Source organism: Alligator mississippiensis, chromosome 11 (assembly GCF_030867095.1).
Source record: "Alligator mississippiensis isolate rAllMis1 chromosome 11, rAllMis1, whole genome shotgun sequence".
Classification (NCBI taxonomy): domain Eukaryota; kingdom Metazoa; phylum Chordata; order Crocodylia; family Alligatoridae; genus Alligator; species Alligator mississippiensis.
This window is the reverse complement of record NC_081834.1, coordinates 58891115-58908709: the sequence shown is the minus strand read 5'-3', so window position 1 is coordinate 58908709 and position 17595 is coordinate 58891115. Positions and strand designations below refer to the sequence as shown.

Sequence of the window (17595 nt, the reverse complement as noted above, 5' to 3'; positions counted from 1 at the left end):
AGGGTGGCTGTGCCTTAAGGAAATGATCCTTCGGGCACAAAGGGAGATGATCCCGATGTGAGGAAAAAGAGGGAAAGGGGCCAGGAGGCTTCCTTGGCTGACCAGAGAAATCCAGGGCAGCCTACGGGCCAAAAGGGTGGCACATAGAAAGTGGAAACAGGGAGAGATCACCGAAGACGAATATACCTCCTCTGCTCACGCTCGTAGGGAGGCAGTTAGGCGGGCCAAAGCTACTATGGAGCTGAGGATGGCATCCCAAGTAAAGGATAACAAGAAATTGTTTTTTAGATATATAGGGAGTAAAAGGAAGGCCCAGGGAGGAATAGGACCCCTGCTAAATGGGCAGAAGCAATTGGTGACGGACAGGGGGGACAAGGCTGAGCTCCTCAACGAGTTCTTTGCCTCAGTGTTCCTAAGCGAGGGGCACGACAAGTCTCTCACTGGGGTTGTAGAGAGGCAGCAGCAAGGCGCCGGACTGCCATGCATAGACCCTGAGGTGGTGCAGAGTCACTTGGAAGAACTGGATGCCTTTAAATCGGCAGGCCCGGATGAGCTCCATCTGAGGGTGCTGAAGGCACTGGCCGACATCATTGCAGAGCCACTGGCGGGAATATTTGAACACTCATGGCACACGGGCCAGGTCCCGGAGGACTGGAAAAGGGCCAATGTGGTCCCCATTTTCAAGAAGGGGAGGAAGGAGGACCCGGGCAACTATAGGCCAGTCAGTCTCACCTCCATGCTTGGCAAAGTCTTTGAAAAAATTATCAAGGCTCACATTTGCGAGAGCCCGGCAGGATAAATCATGCTGAGGGGAAACCAGCACGGGTTCGTGGCAGGTAGATCATGCCTGACTAATCTAGTCTCTTTCTATGACCAGGTTACGAAATGTCTGGACACAGGAGGAGGGGTGGATGTCGTATACTTAGACTTCAGGAAGGCCTTCGATACGGTATCCCACCCCATACTGGTGAACAAGTTAAGAGGCTGTGACGTGGATGACTACACAGTCCGGTGGGTGGCGAATTGGCTAGAGGGTCGCACCCAGAGAGTCGTGGTGGATGGGTCAGCTTCGACCTGGAAGGACATGGGCAGTGGGGTCCCGCAGGGCTCGGTCCTTGGACCGATACTCTTTAATGTCTTCATCAGCGACTTGGACGAGGGAGTGAAGTGTACTCTGTCCAAGTTTGTGGATGACACAAAACTGTGGGGAGAAGTGGACATGCTGGAGGGCAGGGAACAACTACAAGCAGACCTGGACAGGTTGGACAAGTGGGCAGAAAACAACAGAATGCAGTTCAACAAGGAGAAATGCAAAGTGCTGCACCTAGGGAGGAAAAGTGTCCAGCACACCTACAGCCTAGGGAATGACCTGCTGGGTGGCATGGAAGCGGAAAGGGACCTTGGAGTCCTAGTGGACTCCAAAATGAACGTGAGTCGGCAGTGTGACGAAGCCATCAGAAAAGCCAGTGGCACTTTATCGTGCATCAGCAGATGCATGACGAACAGATCCAAGGAGGTGATACTTCCCCTCTATCGGGCGCTGGTCAGACAGCAGTTGGAGTACTGCATACAATTTTGGGCACCGCACTTCAAGAGGGATGCGGATAACCTGGAGAGGGTCCAGAGAAGGGCCACTCGTATGGTTAACGGCTTGCAGGCCAAGCCCTATCAGGAGAAACTGGGGCACCTGGACCTCTTCAGCCTCCGCAAGAGAAGGTTGAGAGGCGACCTTGTGGCTGCCTATAAGTTCATCACGGGGGCACAGAAGGGAATTGGTGAGGCTTTACTCACCAAGGCGCCCCCGGGGGTTACAAGAAACAATGGCCACAAGCTAGCAGAGAGCAGATTTAGACTGGACATTAGGAAGAACTTCTTCACAGTTCGAGTGGCCAAGGTCTGGAACGGGCTCCAAAGGGAGGTGGTGCTCTCCCCTACCCTGGGGGTCTTCAAGAGGAGGTTGGATATGTATCTAGCTGGGGTCATCTAAATCCAGCAGTATTTCCTGCCTATGCAGGGGGTCGGACTCGATGATCTATTGAGGTCCCTTCCGACCCTAACATCTATGAATCTATGAATGTATGAATCTATGCAGTGGCTTGCTTGAGTGAGGATTAACCCACGCAGCTGCCTCAACGACCAGATTGAACCTTTGTTGCTGAACCAGTCATATCATTTTATCAAACTATCAAATCATGCGCGGACGCTCCTGGTGCCTTTTGTGATGATGACACGTTCCTGTGAAGTTGGAGCTACTGTGAAGTTGGAGCCAGCGCTTGGTCTCTCATCAAGTCACAGAAAAGTGCCACCCTGGCATTTGCGCCAGACGTGAGGATGACACCAGGAGCACATGTGGATTCCTGCGGACTCTGCCCGGATCTTGGAGATTGGATTTAGGAACGTGCATCTTGGGCAGCGGTCTGTGCGGAGGAAGCCACTGATACAAAGGAGACGGCTGGGACCTGCTGGGAGCGGGTGTGCAGCTGCCAGGTTGGGCTCATGGAGTCGTGTTGGCTCCCTGGGGCTGGGAGACAGAAACGTGAAGCCCAGGCCCCGGGTTCTGGTCATTTTTGTGAAGCATTTGCCTCCTCCCCTGCCAGCCTGCCCCCACCACCAACTTCTTTAGCCCACGCAAAACACTTCTGCCTTAATTCCCAAAGCAAACAAGTGCTCTTCACTGGTGTGAGATGGGGGGGCGGGGAAGCCCTCTTTTGCTATGGGCACTGTGGCTTAGTTGGTTAAAGCACCTGCCTTGTAAAAAAGGGATCCTGGGTTCAAATCCCAGCAGTGTCTGTGTTTTCATAGCTCACTGCAAAACAGTAGTTTCTTACCTTTAGAGCAGGATTGGTCCTGTCGTCAACATGTAGTTTGCTGGTTTCTTCTTCCCACCTCATGCGACTTTGGTAGACCCCTCTTCTTGCTACAGCATCTAAACCTGTCTCTAATGAACAAGAAATGGGTTCTCCTGCAGGATACGTGCAGTGTTTACAGCGGGGCAAGATCAGAAAAAATGGGATCTCTTCCCTGTTTCTATGTGCAACTGCAGGCCTGTGCAATGTAAACCCCTATTCGTCATAGGAAATGCATGTTTCTGAATGCTGTTCTTCTTGTCAAGAGACTGTCTCGTGTTTTAAAGGTCCTCTCTGGTTGTCTGGGCCAGGCCCAAGTGAAAGGAAACTAGATCCCAGGAGCCGTGCCGAGCACCACAATCCAGATTTCAGGGGCATCCTTTCTGAAATAGGGTTTTTGATTTGGACTTTCCAAATGCATTTAATGGGTCACAGATCAAGGATGGGTAGGAAACCGCCGAGGAGAAAAGTCATCTAGAAATGGACCGAGAGAGAGAGAGAGAGAAACTGAACGAGAGGCTGAGTCTTGCGGGTGCCTGGGCAACTCCTTTGGACCCTCTGGGTACTTCTACATGAGATGCTTTAATGAGCATTAGATTAATCTGATGTGCATTAAAGCATGGCCGTAAAACCATGCACTAGGCTAACGCACATTCGATTAGTGAAATGTGCATTTTTCTAATACCTGAAGATACAGAGAGTTTTTACACATGCTCTAAGGTGTGGGGTAAGGTGCTTTAATTAAAGTGGATCCAAAATCCACCCAAATTAAAGCACCTGGAGTGTCTCATATATCAGCATCCCCACACTTCAATACATCAAACAAGCTTTAGTTGTAGTGCCCCTGCCACCATTTTGAAGCACGGGGACACTGCTACATGAGACGCGGAGGCTGGCTGTAATCACAGCGCGTGTGAGCAGCCTCCTGGCTCATGTACAGTCACCAGCAGGTACTAGATTTAATGCTCACGAGAGCACCCTGGCTGAGACTCCCTCCAAACAGGGGGCAAGGACGGCTTCTCTGCCACCCCTGCCTGGCTGTAGCTCCCTGGGGCCAGCTTCTGCCTGCCTCCAGCTCGTGGGGGTTTCCTTGCTGGGCCTGTCTGGGCAGCAGCAGTGCTGCACAGGCCCGGCTGGAGCAAGGAGGCTCTGCCGCTTGCTCCCTGGCCCCTGGGCATTGTGCCCCTGTGGTGCGGCTACGTTCTGGCTCCAGCATGGGAGCCAGTCCCTGGCCTTGCTGTGGGGACCTCATGGGGCATCTGCCTGAAATCCCTGGTAGAGAAACCCAGTGGACATGGCAGCTTCCCTGCCCCTGAGACACTCGGTCCTTGGCCCCAACTGGGCAGCAGAAGAGACCACAGACCTTCTGGTGATTTGGGGCAATGCCGAGGTGCAGCGGCAGTTCTGCCAGGGCAGGTGGGCCAATGCTCTCTTGGAAGAGATGGCAGCCTCCATGGGACAGCGTGGGCACGACCACTTTGGGAGGCAGTCCAGAGTCAAAGTGAAGGCTGCGTGGCTGCTGCGAATGGTGGTCACTGAGCACAAGAGATGGTCCAGAGTAGCTTGCAGCACCATGCCCTGCATGCAGGAGCAACCCAGCATCCTCACTCGCAGGGACCCAGGCCATGGGCAGCATATCTATTCAAGCACTGGAGGTCTGCCAAAGCCCCCGCACCAGCCCAGACCTGCAGAGAAGACCCAGACAAGAGCCCTCAGGCTGGCAGCACACATGACCCGTGTCCTCCCTGCCCATGGCTTCTGCATCCAGTGCTGGTACCCGGGCTGACATCTTCCCCACAGCCAGAGGGTAGAGGACAGGCCAGGGAGGACACCGCCCATGGCCAGCTCCAGCTCCTTCCTGGAGGGGGTCAGTGGCCACGTGGCAGGCAGTGGGCCTCTGCCACCCAGCACCCTGCAAGCAGCCAGACTGCCTCCCTACCACCAAGCACCAAGGCCACCTGTGAGGACCACCTGCCATGCCCAGCTGGTAAGCCCATCGCGTGGAGGATGGCTGTGAGGGGTGGGGGGCACTGTGGCCACCAGTGCCCATGCTACAGGCCCACACCTGGCTGCAGGCCTGGCTCTAGGGGCCCCACACAGGCCCCCTTCTCATCCTCTCCTCGCCCTCCCCTCCTCTTCTCTCCCTGCCTGGCCTCGCTGTCCCCTGCTGTCACGTGCAGAGAAACTCACTGATGGCACCGGTGATCTCCACCTCCGCTGAGGGGGTCAGGGCCTCGTATCACAGGCAGAAGCAGCCCTCCAGGCAGCGACGCACACGGCGGGGAAGTGTGGGATTGCCCAGGGCACCACTGAAGTGCAGAGCCCTGCAACAGGTTCTCATGTGCTCCCGGGGAACCATTGCGGGAGGGCATAGGGGTTGGGCACCCCTCGGTGTGCTCAAACAGCTCCATGTGGCATGACCTGGGAAGTCTCAGTAGGGGGACGCTTGGGGCACAGTGCGGGTAATTCCCCATCCCAGCTTTCTGATGAGACATACTGGGGAGAGAACAGGGGCAACACCTGCTCGGTGTCCCAGATGAGTGGGAGCCCTAGTCCCTCTGACCCTGGGCGGTGTGACCCAGCCCCCATGGGAGCAAAGTGCTTGGCGTGCAGAGGAGAAGGGAAGGAGTTGGTCCAGGGCAACTGTTACGTCTCAGCTCTGTGTTCTTGGGCAACCCTGGCACAGGACACAGCTTGTCTGACTCACAAAGTACTCCCCACCTCCCTCCCCCACCTCCATAAATGAACCTGATTAAGATGCAGTGGGAGACACACCTAAGACCCTCCAGATCAGGGTGACAAGAGTGAAAATACTGTGGGGTCTGCTCATCAAGAGGCCAAAGACTGGGACGTGCTGAGTTTGAAACACATAAGGGGATCAGCTTGTACAGGGTGACTGACCCAGTTTAACTCAGACGTGCCCTTATGAACTGAATGCTGGCCCGTGAGGGTGTCAGCTGGACACCCAGCCGGATTCAGAGGGATTCTGTTCACCAGTGTGCTTGTGTGAGACTGCGGTTTATTGTTGCTCTGATGAACTGACTCCTGGCATCTGAGGGTGTCAGCCTGTCCATGCTGATCAACCCGGCCAGGTCAGGCGTGTCATGTTAATTTGTGTGTGTTTGTGTGTATGACTGATTTGGGGACTGGAGGAACCCAGCCCCATTGAAACTGAGTCCTGCAAGATAGCTCCATTGAGGTGAGGACTTGCAGAAGGGAGATATACAGCTCCGTATCGAAACACAAGTAACACAAGCAGCACATTAACAGAATTACCAAGACCCTAGAAACCTATCCCTAATAAATGAGCATCCCCCAAAGTAATGGGCAAATCTGGTAACACAACCCTGGCAGCTGCTACCAAGGGCCAACCCTGGCCTGGCCTGGGGAGGGGATCAGGAAGGCAGGCTGCCTGCAACAAGAGCCAAGCGGGCCACCTGCCCCGTGGAGGGAGTGGGGATGGAGGGCTTGTGCAGTGGCCACCCATGACAGGGGCTGCCTGGCTAACTTCCCATGGTCCCTGGGCACCTATACACGCACGACCCCGATCTAAGGCTGGGTGGTGCACAGTCCCTGGGTCTAGTGCCCGTTACCTCCGAGAGGTTGCATTCTCTCAAAAAGAGGCTCTGTCTTCTCCTCCTCCCTGCCTTCTCAGGCAATGAGGGATGCCCTTCCTCTAACTGGCCAAGCTTTGAACCTGGCCTCTCCTTTCCCTGGAGCAGTCCCACAAGGAGAGGCCTGACCCTCCTCAGCCCGGGACCCTCGGGAAGCAGCTCTTCCCTCTGGCCCCTTTCCCCTTTGCCCACAAATCATCTTGTCCTTCACGTCACAGTCCTTTCCACTGCAGCCCCTTACAGTCCCCTGTTACAGGGCATGTCTACATGTGGCGCTAGGTTGCCGTAGCAACACACTACAGTGATGTAGCGTCTGCAGGTGTCTGCACATAACCAACAGCATGTCACCACAGCGACGTGCTCCCCTGGTGTAGCACTCTGCTAAAAATAACTGTGTGCCACACGTAATGGCATACTACGGGCTGTTACTGCGCCATGATGTAACACTTGCAGAAGGAAGTACTACATCATGGTGCAAGAACAACACTGCCATAGTGACACATGTACAAGTGTCCACAGTGTCCTCGCTCTGCAGGTCCAGCAGCTGTGCGTGGGGGAGAGGCACCAGCTGCCACCGGGGATGCAGCATGAGGAATGGTGCCCCGATGACCAGACCCTCTGAATGCACCGTCTCCACCAGCACCAGGCGTAGGACAGCACCCTCCTGCTGGGCAGCTGGGCACCGTCATGGAGGAGTGGCTGGCCAACCTGCCGGCTTGGCACCAAGTGGCAGGAGCAGGAGAGCAGGAGAGGGAGGCATGTGAGCAGCAGAGGTGGGCGAGCAGGAGCAGGTGGCCAGCGAGCAGGAGAGGAACCTGGCTTCTGGGGTTGAAGAGAAGCGCATTGCCATCCAGCACAGCATGGTGCCACCCAGGAGCTGCTTCTAGAGCAGACAGCCTCTGAATCACAGCGTCCTAGACCCTAAACACTGGAGGCTGCAAGTGGAAGAGGAACCGTGCAAAATACCCTGGTCTGACCCGGTTTGCTCTGCCTTTCAGCATCCGCTGCCTAGCACCATGTGCCACAGGAGGCTGGGCTTGCGGGATCTGTGGTCTCACCCAGTAAATGGCAGTCCCTATGCAGTGCCAGAAGAAAAGCATTCATTGTCCACCGTTGTTTTGAGAACACATGGGCGCAGGCAGGGAAGTCCGTCCTTGGGGAAAAAGCATGTCAAGAAACCCCAGTGGCCCAATAGATAAGGCACTGGCCTTCTAAGCCAGGGATTGTGGGTTCAAGTCCCACCTGGGGTGATCTTGTTAATCTTTAACCAAGGTGCAGATGAGAAGGCATTAGAGGTATGTTTGCAGGCTTCCTCTAAGTAACCTGTTCCAGTGCTTCACCACCCTCATAAGAAGAAAGGCTTTCCTAACATCCAACTTAACCCTCCCTTGCTGGACTTTGAGCCCATTGCACCTTGTTCTGTCATCTGTGGCTACTGGGAACAGTTCAGCTTTGTGCTCCTTGAAACCACCCTTCAGGTAGGTAACACTGCTATCAAATCCTTTCTCAGTCTTCTCTTTTCCAAACTCAATACACCCAGTTCCCTCAGCCTCTCCTTACAAATCCTGCCCCCCAGTCCCACAGCCATTTACTCTCTCCAACTTGGCCACATCCTTTTTGTACAAGCCTCAGGTGGGTGCGTTTGGCAGGGCACTTGTCAGGAGGCATTACAGACCCTGCTTGTCCTGGCTACAATCCTCTGCTGCACCCTTAGCTTGTTTGGAGCGTCTGAGTTTGGGAGCTGCATCAGACACAGCCGAGCTGAGTGGCCCTGCCCTGCACCAGGATATGCACCATTCAAGGTGCCAGGCAGCCAGGGTTCAAGCAAGCAAGCAAAAATGAATCATGAAAAAATTGTGACAAAATTAATAATTTTTTTTCAAAATAATCTTAATCTCCCCCTTGCTGCTTGCTGCCCTCCAGCACCCACATCGCTGGGCTGCAGAAGGACACTCTTTGCTTTCCAGCCTGCTGTTCCCACGCGTCCTGCACTTGTGGCTGCCTAGCGGGTGCTGGGTGCTGTGCTCCGTCCTGACCTCAGTGCTGCTCGTGTCAGCCGCATGCACACTGGGTGTGACCTACAGACCCCGAACACAGCAGCAGCGTAGGCAGGGATTTGGTGACTGAGCAACTGGGAGTCCCCGTGCTGCCCCTGGCCTGGCCTGAGCCAAGTGCTTTGGAGCCTGAGCTCCAGCTGCCTCCATGGTTTTTGTTTCCAAGCTGACCTATCTCCTACACATGTATTGAGCTCTCCAGGTGCCCCATCGCTGTCCTACTGCCGCACCAAGGGGCTTGTCCTGCTGCGGGTGCTGGCAGTCCTGGTCCCTGGGATCATCGTTCTGCATGTGGTCACCAGGAGGAAGCATCAATGTGACTGAGAGGAGAAGAGAGGGGGATGGGTGGAGGGACTGCCATCCCATCCTGACCTTTCCCCAAACCCCTCACGGCGTTGGAGTGTCACTGAGGAAAAACTGAAAACTTTTCTACCTTGGGCAGAGATGCCAGAGAGTGTCTGCATGTGTGTGTGTGTATGCGTGTGTGTGTGAGAGAGCACATGCATGCATGCACGTGTGTGCATTTCTTGCCTTTTCTAGAGATGCAAAGGCCCTTGCTGCTGCTGCTGCCAGCACTCGGTGTCCTTTTGCCGTGGCTGCTGCTGTGGCAGTGTGGGCTCCCCAGGAGCTGCCATTGTGGTGCCTCCTCTAAACCTGCACCTGGAGCTGGCTCGCACTTGCCTCCCACTGGTCACACCACTGGACTGACAGACTCGCACACTCAGCCCACAGACCGAGGAGCTGGTCTGCCCCACGGCTTTGGCTGCAGCCTCCAGGTGCAGAGGGAGCAGCAGCTGTTCCCGATGCCCCTGGAATGGGCCCTCATTGCTTGCAGGTCTGTGCTCCAGTCCTGGCCCCCAGGAGCCTGCCTGCGCCTGCTCTGTGGTGGGTACAGGCTGCCGCCTCAAGCACCGCCTTGTCCCATGCACTGTTCTGGCCTGGCACCTTCATCAGTTCTTGTGTGGACGCAGCTGTGCAGGCTTGATTGCAGTTTTCCTAATTAAAGAGCATCCAAGATCCAAACCTAAGGTCTGCTCCTCCTCGGACGTCTCCTCCACAAGAACACAAGAGCTGCCGCTTCTCAGGGCTGGATGAGAGCTGGGTGAGGGGCTGTTCTTGCCTGGTGTAGGACGGGGGGCACAACAGGGCCAAGCATGACAGTGTGTTCTGGTCCTGTCACACGTGAGCTTTTGATCCTGCCATTCCCCCACTAGTGTGGCCCCCAGAACCCTGCTCCAGGAAGGGAAACCAAGAAATCCCAAGTATTAGCAAAGAAATGATAATACTGAAAGGGAGGGAATATGGGCATGGGCATGAGAGCGGTAGGTGCCACCCATTAATGCCGCATGCCCCGGAGACAGAACCTCGTCTGCAGTGACATTCAGCAAAATCAAGTGCAAGCCCTGTGCTTGGGATGGAGGAACCACATGTACAAATACAGACTGGGCAGTGACTGGCCTAAGGGAGGCAGTGCGGGCACCGTCCCCTGGAGCCACAGGCAGCAGCCCTGGCCTCTCCTCTGCAGCCCATAAAAGCCAGAGCCAAGCCTCGGTCTCCTCGTCCAGGCCAAGGCGAGTTCATGCTCCTCATGGCTCCTTCCCTTCCCTCCTACTCAGGTTTTGCCTCCTGGCCCTGACTCCAGGCAGACCCGGGGCATTCCCTGCTCCTCAGGCTGGTTTGCCCTTTGCCTCTGGGATGGCATTTCTGCTCCCGGTTCGCCCTTGGCTGCCGTTGTGTCTGGGTCACAGTCTGAGCCCAGGTTGTCCTGACTTGGCTACAGCTTGCAACCCAGTCCCACCCCGGCCCGTCCAAAACCTAGCACCTTGGGGAGCCGATCTGGACTACCCCTGTGCTTTGGGCAACTAACTCCTGGGCTACACCCCCCGTGCCGCAGTGCTGAGCTCTTCCTCTGCTCATGCTTCTCACACACGTGTGCCGGGAACTGTTGGAGCAGCAGAGGCGATGGGCAGGGGTAGACGATGGGAAGCATTGAGCTGTGTTTGTGCTGGGGATGGGTCAGCCGCCTGGAGTCGTTTTTTGGACACAGGTAGGTAGGTTTGGCTCAGGTAATTCATGTGGGAGGGTCCCTGGGCCCCCACCTTGGCTGGGTTTGGGAGCGCTCCTCGCAGCGGGATGAGGCTTGGGTATTGGAGGGGTCCTCTTGCTCCAGGGCACTTTGGGGATCTCCGGACCTCCTGGTGGGGCTCTGCCCCGGGGTTTGAGGCCTTTGCAGGCAGGTCCCTTCAGTCAGGTAGTTGGCAGTGTGCTGCACGGGGCTGCTGGAGTAGCCTGAGCTAGGGTTAGAGAATGGGATAGTTCAGAGCTGCCTTGGTGGGATGCCTGGAGGGCTATTTAGGATGTGTGTAGGTAGCCACCTCCATGCTAATCATATGAGGCTGAAGCTTGGGCCCCACACGGGGTTGGGTCTGGTAGGTTGAAAGCGGTGGGGTCAGGCTTGGCTGTGGAGGGCTCCTCTTCCTCCGGGTGCGTGTTGCCAGGAAGGGATCTCCCAGTCGAGCTCAGTGGTGGGCTTTTGGGCTTTCCCCAGGTTTGGGGATGCAGATATTGTGGTCACGGCCCGGGGGCTCCTGGAGACAGCTGAGCTCAGGCGGGGCAGAGAACAGGAAGGTTTGAAGCTCTTTTCCCTTGGCAATGGGAGTTGTCCGAGGGCTGTTCCCAGGACACGAGCAGTTTGCCCAGTCCCTGCTAAGTGGAAGTGGGATGAATCCTGGACCCCCTCGCGTAGGCTTACATTTTGGAAAGCAACAGTGTCGGCCTCTGCAGGGTACTTGGGGGCTTTCCCAGCTACTGCCTGGCAGCAGCTTGCCCAGGGTCTCCTGCCTGAGGTTGCTGGAGAAGCTCATGCTGGGATTGGGGTTGGGGTTGGGGCTTTGGCTGGTGACAGAGAGCAGGAAAGCATGGAGCTGTCTTTCTGCTCAGGGTTTGTAGGACTCCCTCTTGGTACCATATTTTGGAGAGAGATGTGTCTCCTCATCCATTTCACAAGGCCGCTGAATGGACTCGCGCCCCCTTGCCCCCAGGGTTGGATTCAGGCGCTGTCTTGGCAGTAAGGGATGAGGCAGCCGGGCCCAGCAGTGGGGTTTGGGGCTGTCCAAGCCAGTTGCTGTCGCCAGACTGCACGGGGTCTCCTGCGGAGCAGGCTGAGCCATGGGTAGGGCCACCTGCCCCAGGCTCTGCAGCCTTAAGAGGCAGAGCTAGGACTCAGCCTCCTTCTCTTGGCCAAGGTGAAAGTGGTTGCTCCTTATTGCCCTTTCACTTCCTTGCTGCTCTGCTTTTGTCTCTGCGCTCTGACTCCACGGTGCTCATCCACGACTCCACGCTGCCCCTACCGCCCCTCGTGCTGCTCATCCCTGCGGGCACCAGTGATGCTGCCAGGGAGACCCTGAGAGGATCACAAGTGACTCCGGGGCTCTGGGTGCAAGGCTGAAGTGTGAGGAGCTCAATTGGGAAGGGCCTTAGAGGGAGTGGATGCATCTTGCAGAGCAGTGCATGGCTTTGCAGGTGGTGTCACCAGCAGGGCTTTGGCTTCTTCAGCTATTGGATGTTGTTCCAGAAGATGCATTGGTAGGGAGACTTGGGATCCACCAGACACAGGAGCGAAGGTCATGTTGGCAGATAAGCTGGCTAACCTAGCGAGGAGGGCTTTAAACCTGGTTTGCCGGGTGATGGTGACCAAAGCCCTGCGGTACTTAGGGAAATGGGTGACACGGAGGAAGCACAAGCAGGACTCCCTCCGCCCATCACCATTGCACTTCCTCTGTTCCTCTCTTCCTTTCCTTAGTCTCTAATCTTGATTTGTTACTTGATTGCGCTGTCATTGTGTCCATCATCACTGGCGCTGTCTTCATCGCCCAAGCTGGTTTCCTCTTTGCTGTCCTCAACTTCTTCCTCACCGTCCCTGCTTTCTTCCCCAGGCGAGAGGCTGTGCGGGTGGTGTCCTTAAACAGTCTGTGCCAGTGGACCCTCTGCTGCGTGATCTTTGCCATCTCTTCACCACCCTCTCCTATTGCCTTCTGGGAGTGTGTCTGCGGCTTGCTCAGCCCCGTTTTCACACAAGTCTCAACCGAGAGCTTCATGCGTCAGGAGATCAGACAGCTTCTGGTCTTGCACAGGGCACTGCTGACAAGAGACAAACCGATCCCCGGGAGCTGATGGGCACCACTGGTGTTCAGTCCGGTGCCTGTACAGCGCTGCCTCTCTGCTCATGAGTTTGAGCACTGCCGTCACCCGCCAGAGCTGCTTTACTTTCTTCCACACCTGTTGGAGTACGGCACAACCACAGACGATGGCCAATGGTTTCTGCTTTCTAGAGGCAGGTTTCTCTGGGGCAGCAGGGTTGGCTTCTCCGCCAGACTCTGGTCTCCAGGTGGGTCACCGCTGAGTACGGATGTTCAAAGCAGGACCTGGTTCACCAACAAGGCTGAGACTGGGGATGTTCATGATTTAACCCCTTCATGGCATCCCAAATGGGCCTAGCCTCTGGATGAACCAACACAGGATTGAACCCATTGTTCCTGATGCTTGAGCATCTAATTTGAATCCTGCTCCAACCTGCATCCATTAATACATCAATGTTGCCTAGTATTGCTCTCCAACTGAGGGATAATAAAGCATCAGAGAGGAGGAGGAGGATCTGCCCCTCTGCATTGCTTGGGGTTCAGGAAGGAAGAGGATCCCCCTGAGACACCTAAGCACCATGGCAATGGTTGGTGGGGCACTGGGGGCAGGACCTGGCCCAGTGTCCCTGCCCGACTATGCTTCAACAAGGCCAGGCTCAGGCTGGATTGTGATGCATGTCCTCTTTGCCATCACATTGCCGTGACGATGGTGCTGGGGCAGAGATAAAAGCAGAGCAGAGGAGTTTTCCTGCTCGCTCTGTGGTTGGCACAGGTGAGAAGAGTCAAGTTAGCGGGCTGTCGCATTTCATTGTAGCCGTAGTTGTCTTTTGTTTTTTCTTGTTCCATGATCTGTATTGTTCATCTTTAGTGTCTGTAGCCAGTAGTATTAGCACTATTGGGAATTAGTCTTAGTATTTTTTCAAATTAATATAGTTACTAAGTAGTTAGCACTCATATTTATTAGCATTATGAGGACATAGTTGCCCATCATGTTAATAATAACCCCCTTATTTCCTAAGCATCCTGGCCACAGAGGCGTGGAGGAAAGGAGCAGTTCACAGACTGTGCCGGTCTGCGACTTGCTGGGAGTTTTCTCACGTCTGCTCCTCCTGGCTGCCAAGTCTTGCAATCTGGATCTCTCTCTCCATTGTTGGAGCATTTCCTGACGCAGGACAAGGCCTCCAGTCCCCCACACCCTCCTCCCTGGGCCGTCCTAGCGCCTGGGCACTGAATGAGCAGAGCTCTCCCTCGGGGAGCAGTGATGCCGCTTGTCCTTGCCTGATGCTCGGGGAAGCAGGACACGGGGACTTCAGTGCTGGGCCCTGGGGCAGCGCTGAGCTGGACGAGCCCCTGCGGCTTGCCCACGTCCTGCTGGGGAGTTGTTTCGAGCCTGGGGGAGAGGCTGGGCCCCAGGTTGGTTTCTGCGAAGTATCTGCTGTCTTTCTTCAGCTGCCCCTGGTGGAAGTAAAGCAAGGGAGCGAGAATCCCCAGCCACCGCCCAACACCTCCAAGGGCAGGATGAGAGCCCACATGTTTTGGGGCCCGCGGAGGAGGAGATGCTCCGGTGCCAGGTTTGAGGACCTTTTGAATACGTGACTAAAATCCATATCCCTAATACACTGGCTGAATGTCAGGGGAGGTGCTCCCTTCTACATCCCGAGGGTAGAAGAGCTCAGCAGGAGCATCCTTCGGTGCGAGTGAGATCCACGATGACTGCCTGTCCTCTCCCCAGCGTGCGTCTCCCAGGACAAAGGAAGAGCCAGGCCGCCCTCCCACTGGTATTTCTCTGAGTCAGGCCCCGTGGCCCAGGTGGACTTAAATCACGCAACTGGAGTAAATACGTGGAGGGGGCTGGGCTGAGGCTGTCAGGCCATGAGATGGGGGAAGAGAGCAAAGGACTTCTTCCAAGGCCCAAGGGAGGAGACTGAAGCTGCCCCCCACCCCGCCCCGAGCCTGGGCATGGGGATGAGGTGGGTCTTGGGGGGCAGCGCATGCAGCCTGCGAGTGCGGCGTGGAGTGGGGCAGCCCCGGGGCTTGTGCGGGCTGTGGTTTGGGGTGATGGGAGGAGCCCTGGGCAGCGCCGGGACTGGGACAGCACTTCGCTCCCTCCGGTAGACACATGCTGGAGTTAGACAGAGATGAGCCCTGCCTCACCCCTGCCCAGGTGTGCAGACCAAATATACAGTGCAACTTTATTTATGCAGCATCATTCGCACACACATTACATATTTTATATACATATATTTTAGCTGGCACTTGTCCTAGTTTTTCAACCAAAATACGTCACAGGGAAATGTAGTTTTTAGGGCACAACTAAAACGCCATTTCTGACATAGCTATAGTATCTCGCGTGTGTTAAGTGATGTTCCCAGCTGCCTTACAGTAAGCCCTGTGACATGTCTCTCTGACAACCCGACAGCATTGCTCAGTGAAAGTTGAGCGCGCGTTGCAGGTGTCCAGCTTGTGCGGCGGTCTGCGGGCATTTCTATGCGGGGCGGAGAGAAGGATTTATTCCGTCCCTGTTCCCACACGTGCCCTTGTGTGCATGTCACTGTGGTCTCCGCTGACACTTGGGGAGGAGGAGGTAAAACTAACCAGATACCCCATAGACCTGCTCTAGGCCGATGAATAGACCCACACGATCCTACAGGGAGCCCCAGGGGAAAAGACAGACTGGCAAAGACATGAAACCTCCCGCTCTATCAGATATATTACTAGAGCCTCTCTTCTTCCTCAGCACTGCACCAAACCATGCAAAAACCGGAGCAAAAATCACCTTATGCTTCTCTCTTAGAGCAGATGATCCTAGGATGTGGGGAGTGTGTCACCCTGCAGTACGATATTCGCTTAAACATATTTTGAAAAGCCCCAACGCGTCACAAAGCAGCAGCTTGTTTCTTCCTCGCTTTGTACCTAATTAGCATTAAAAACATCAGGGACTTGGAAGACGTGAGCGTCTAGGCTGAATCAAACCAGTAATCCATCTCGTCAAGTAACCAGTCTCCAGCAGCGACCAGTATTGGGTGTTTTCGAGGGAGCAGGGAGGGAGGGGAGGTAGAAAGTGATCCTGCTTTTAGCGCCACAAGTCCAGACCCCTGCGTGGTGCAGGGACGCAGCACACGCTCTGGACATGGACCTGACGAGACATGTACAGTAAGAGCCCCAGGAGGCTGCAAGAGCCACTTTGTCTCCAATTACTCCTGAAATACAGGTTTAAAATTTCAGCACAAAACACCCAATTACATTTTACTCCTTCACCTGATTTCTAATACCACTGAAAACAAAAAGCCGCTTACGCACACAACCCTCCCTTAGATAACATGAATCAAAAATATGTGGAAGTGTATTTGAAGTCTTGTGGGAATATTACCGCTCTTAAGATTCATTAAAAAAAACAACGCAGCGATCAAGTTTATAAATGCCTTAATAAGCCACACTTGGCGTTGTATAGTACATAATGACATCTTGAAGGGCTAGTGATGAAGCTAGGAGAGTCTTCACATGCAAACAAGATGCACGTGGAAAGGAAATACATTACCGGTAAAATCTGACAATAAAACAGAAGAGGGACAAATATGGCAAATGCTTTGTGGGAAGAAAAATTACTGAAATATATAAACAAACCTGCTTTTCCCTTAGCTTCCTGCAGGAGCCACGACTCGATTTTACCTGCACTGCTGCTGTGCCCCGAGGTGTCACAGGGCTGCCCTCTACCGACACACGGTGTTCATCCACCCGGAGCTTAAAAGCAGAATTCAAGTCCATATCATGCAAAACTAGTGTCACAGGCTTACTGAGACTACCGGAGTATGTAAGTGCAGGACAGGCTTTGCAAGAATTGAATCTCAAAGGAGCATCTCGGTTAGACACCTGTAGCAGGACTACAGCCCACTGGTTCAAACTCAGCTGTTTTGGTTTTTCATTCCAGTTTATACTTGACTAACACAGAGCTTGGATGCTGGAATGACATTTTAAATGAGGAGTCCAGCCATTGACTACGAACTTGGAAAAAACTCAGTTTAAGCAGAAGTCTGGGGACAGAAGGCTTAACACTTTATCTTTTGTATGTTAGGAGCTCATCTGACTCCCATTACCATTGCACCCACGTGCCTTACAGCCTACGGTGGATGTATCTTCACAGCTTCCCCGTGAGGTAGAGAAGGATCATTCCCACTCACGGTCAGCGCACTGAGGCACAGAGGGACAAAAGGATGTGCCCAAGGTCAGCAGGGCAGGCTGTGGCAGAGGGTGGAACGAAGCTCAGCTTTCCAAAGTCCTTAGGTAACCGGTGACCGTGTTACCTCTCGGTAGAGCTTGCGTCTCCTCTCCTTTGCATGAAATGCAGGAGTAACCACAAACGCATGAAATATGCACCAGAAAGATAAGACTGAGGGCCAATGTTTCTATGATGAGGAATAGGAATGACTGGATCATTTCTTTTAAAAATTAGGTGAAAAGCCTCCATACGTTTCTCTTTCATACACCTCACTGCAGGATCACCATGCAATACAGCACAGCTTTGCTTCCCAAAGGACAAAAAAACCCAACAATCTTTCTGCCTGCAAAACAATACAGTTTAAGTCTTTTCAAAGGTTTGGCTTCATTCAAATGATTTACATGTGTTGTTTCAGTACAAGACACAAGAGGCATGCAGAGGAAATGTATGAACTCAACACAAGTCGCACCTTCGGCTAATTTAAGTTATAAAGTTAAAGTAAAAAAAAGAAAACCAACACACATAACAGTTGTTCTACCTCAAAAAGTAGTCACTTCACAAGAGGTTGTGGTGGAGCAGCGCAGTGGGAACACCAAGTGGGCACTGTGCTCCCCACACACCTTGTCATCCCATTCCCAGTCTGGCCTTTCCCCTGGCGAGGCTTAGAAAGCCCCAGGAGTTTGGGGGATCTTGGGGCAGGGGGCACTTGGCAGCAAGCTGAGCAGC

At 54.4% G+C, this 17595-nt stretch overlaps 1 long non-coding RNA gene and 1 other non-coding gene across 2 annotated transcripts; both read left to right on the top strand.

The window, feature by feature from the left end:
- Positions 1 to 7637: 7637 nt before the first annotated feature.
- On the top strand, positions 7638 to 7710 carry TRNAR-UCU (transfer RNA arginine (anticodon UCU)). Its single transcript has one exon. It is a non-coding gene; the product is annotated as a tRNA-Arg (tRNA).
- Positions 7711 to 7770: 60 nt separating this feature from the next.
- LOC132244139 (uncharacterized) lies at positions 7771 to 13555 on the top strand. The gene is made up of 2 exons (XR_009455745.1): positions 7771 to 7938; positions 12450 to 13555. It is a non-coding gene; the product is annotated as an uncharacterized LOC132244139 (long non-coding RNA).
- The last annotated feature ends 4040 nt before the right edge of the window (positions 13556 to 17595 follow it).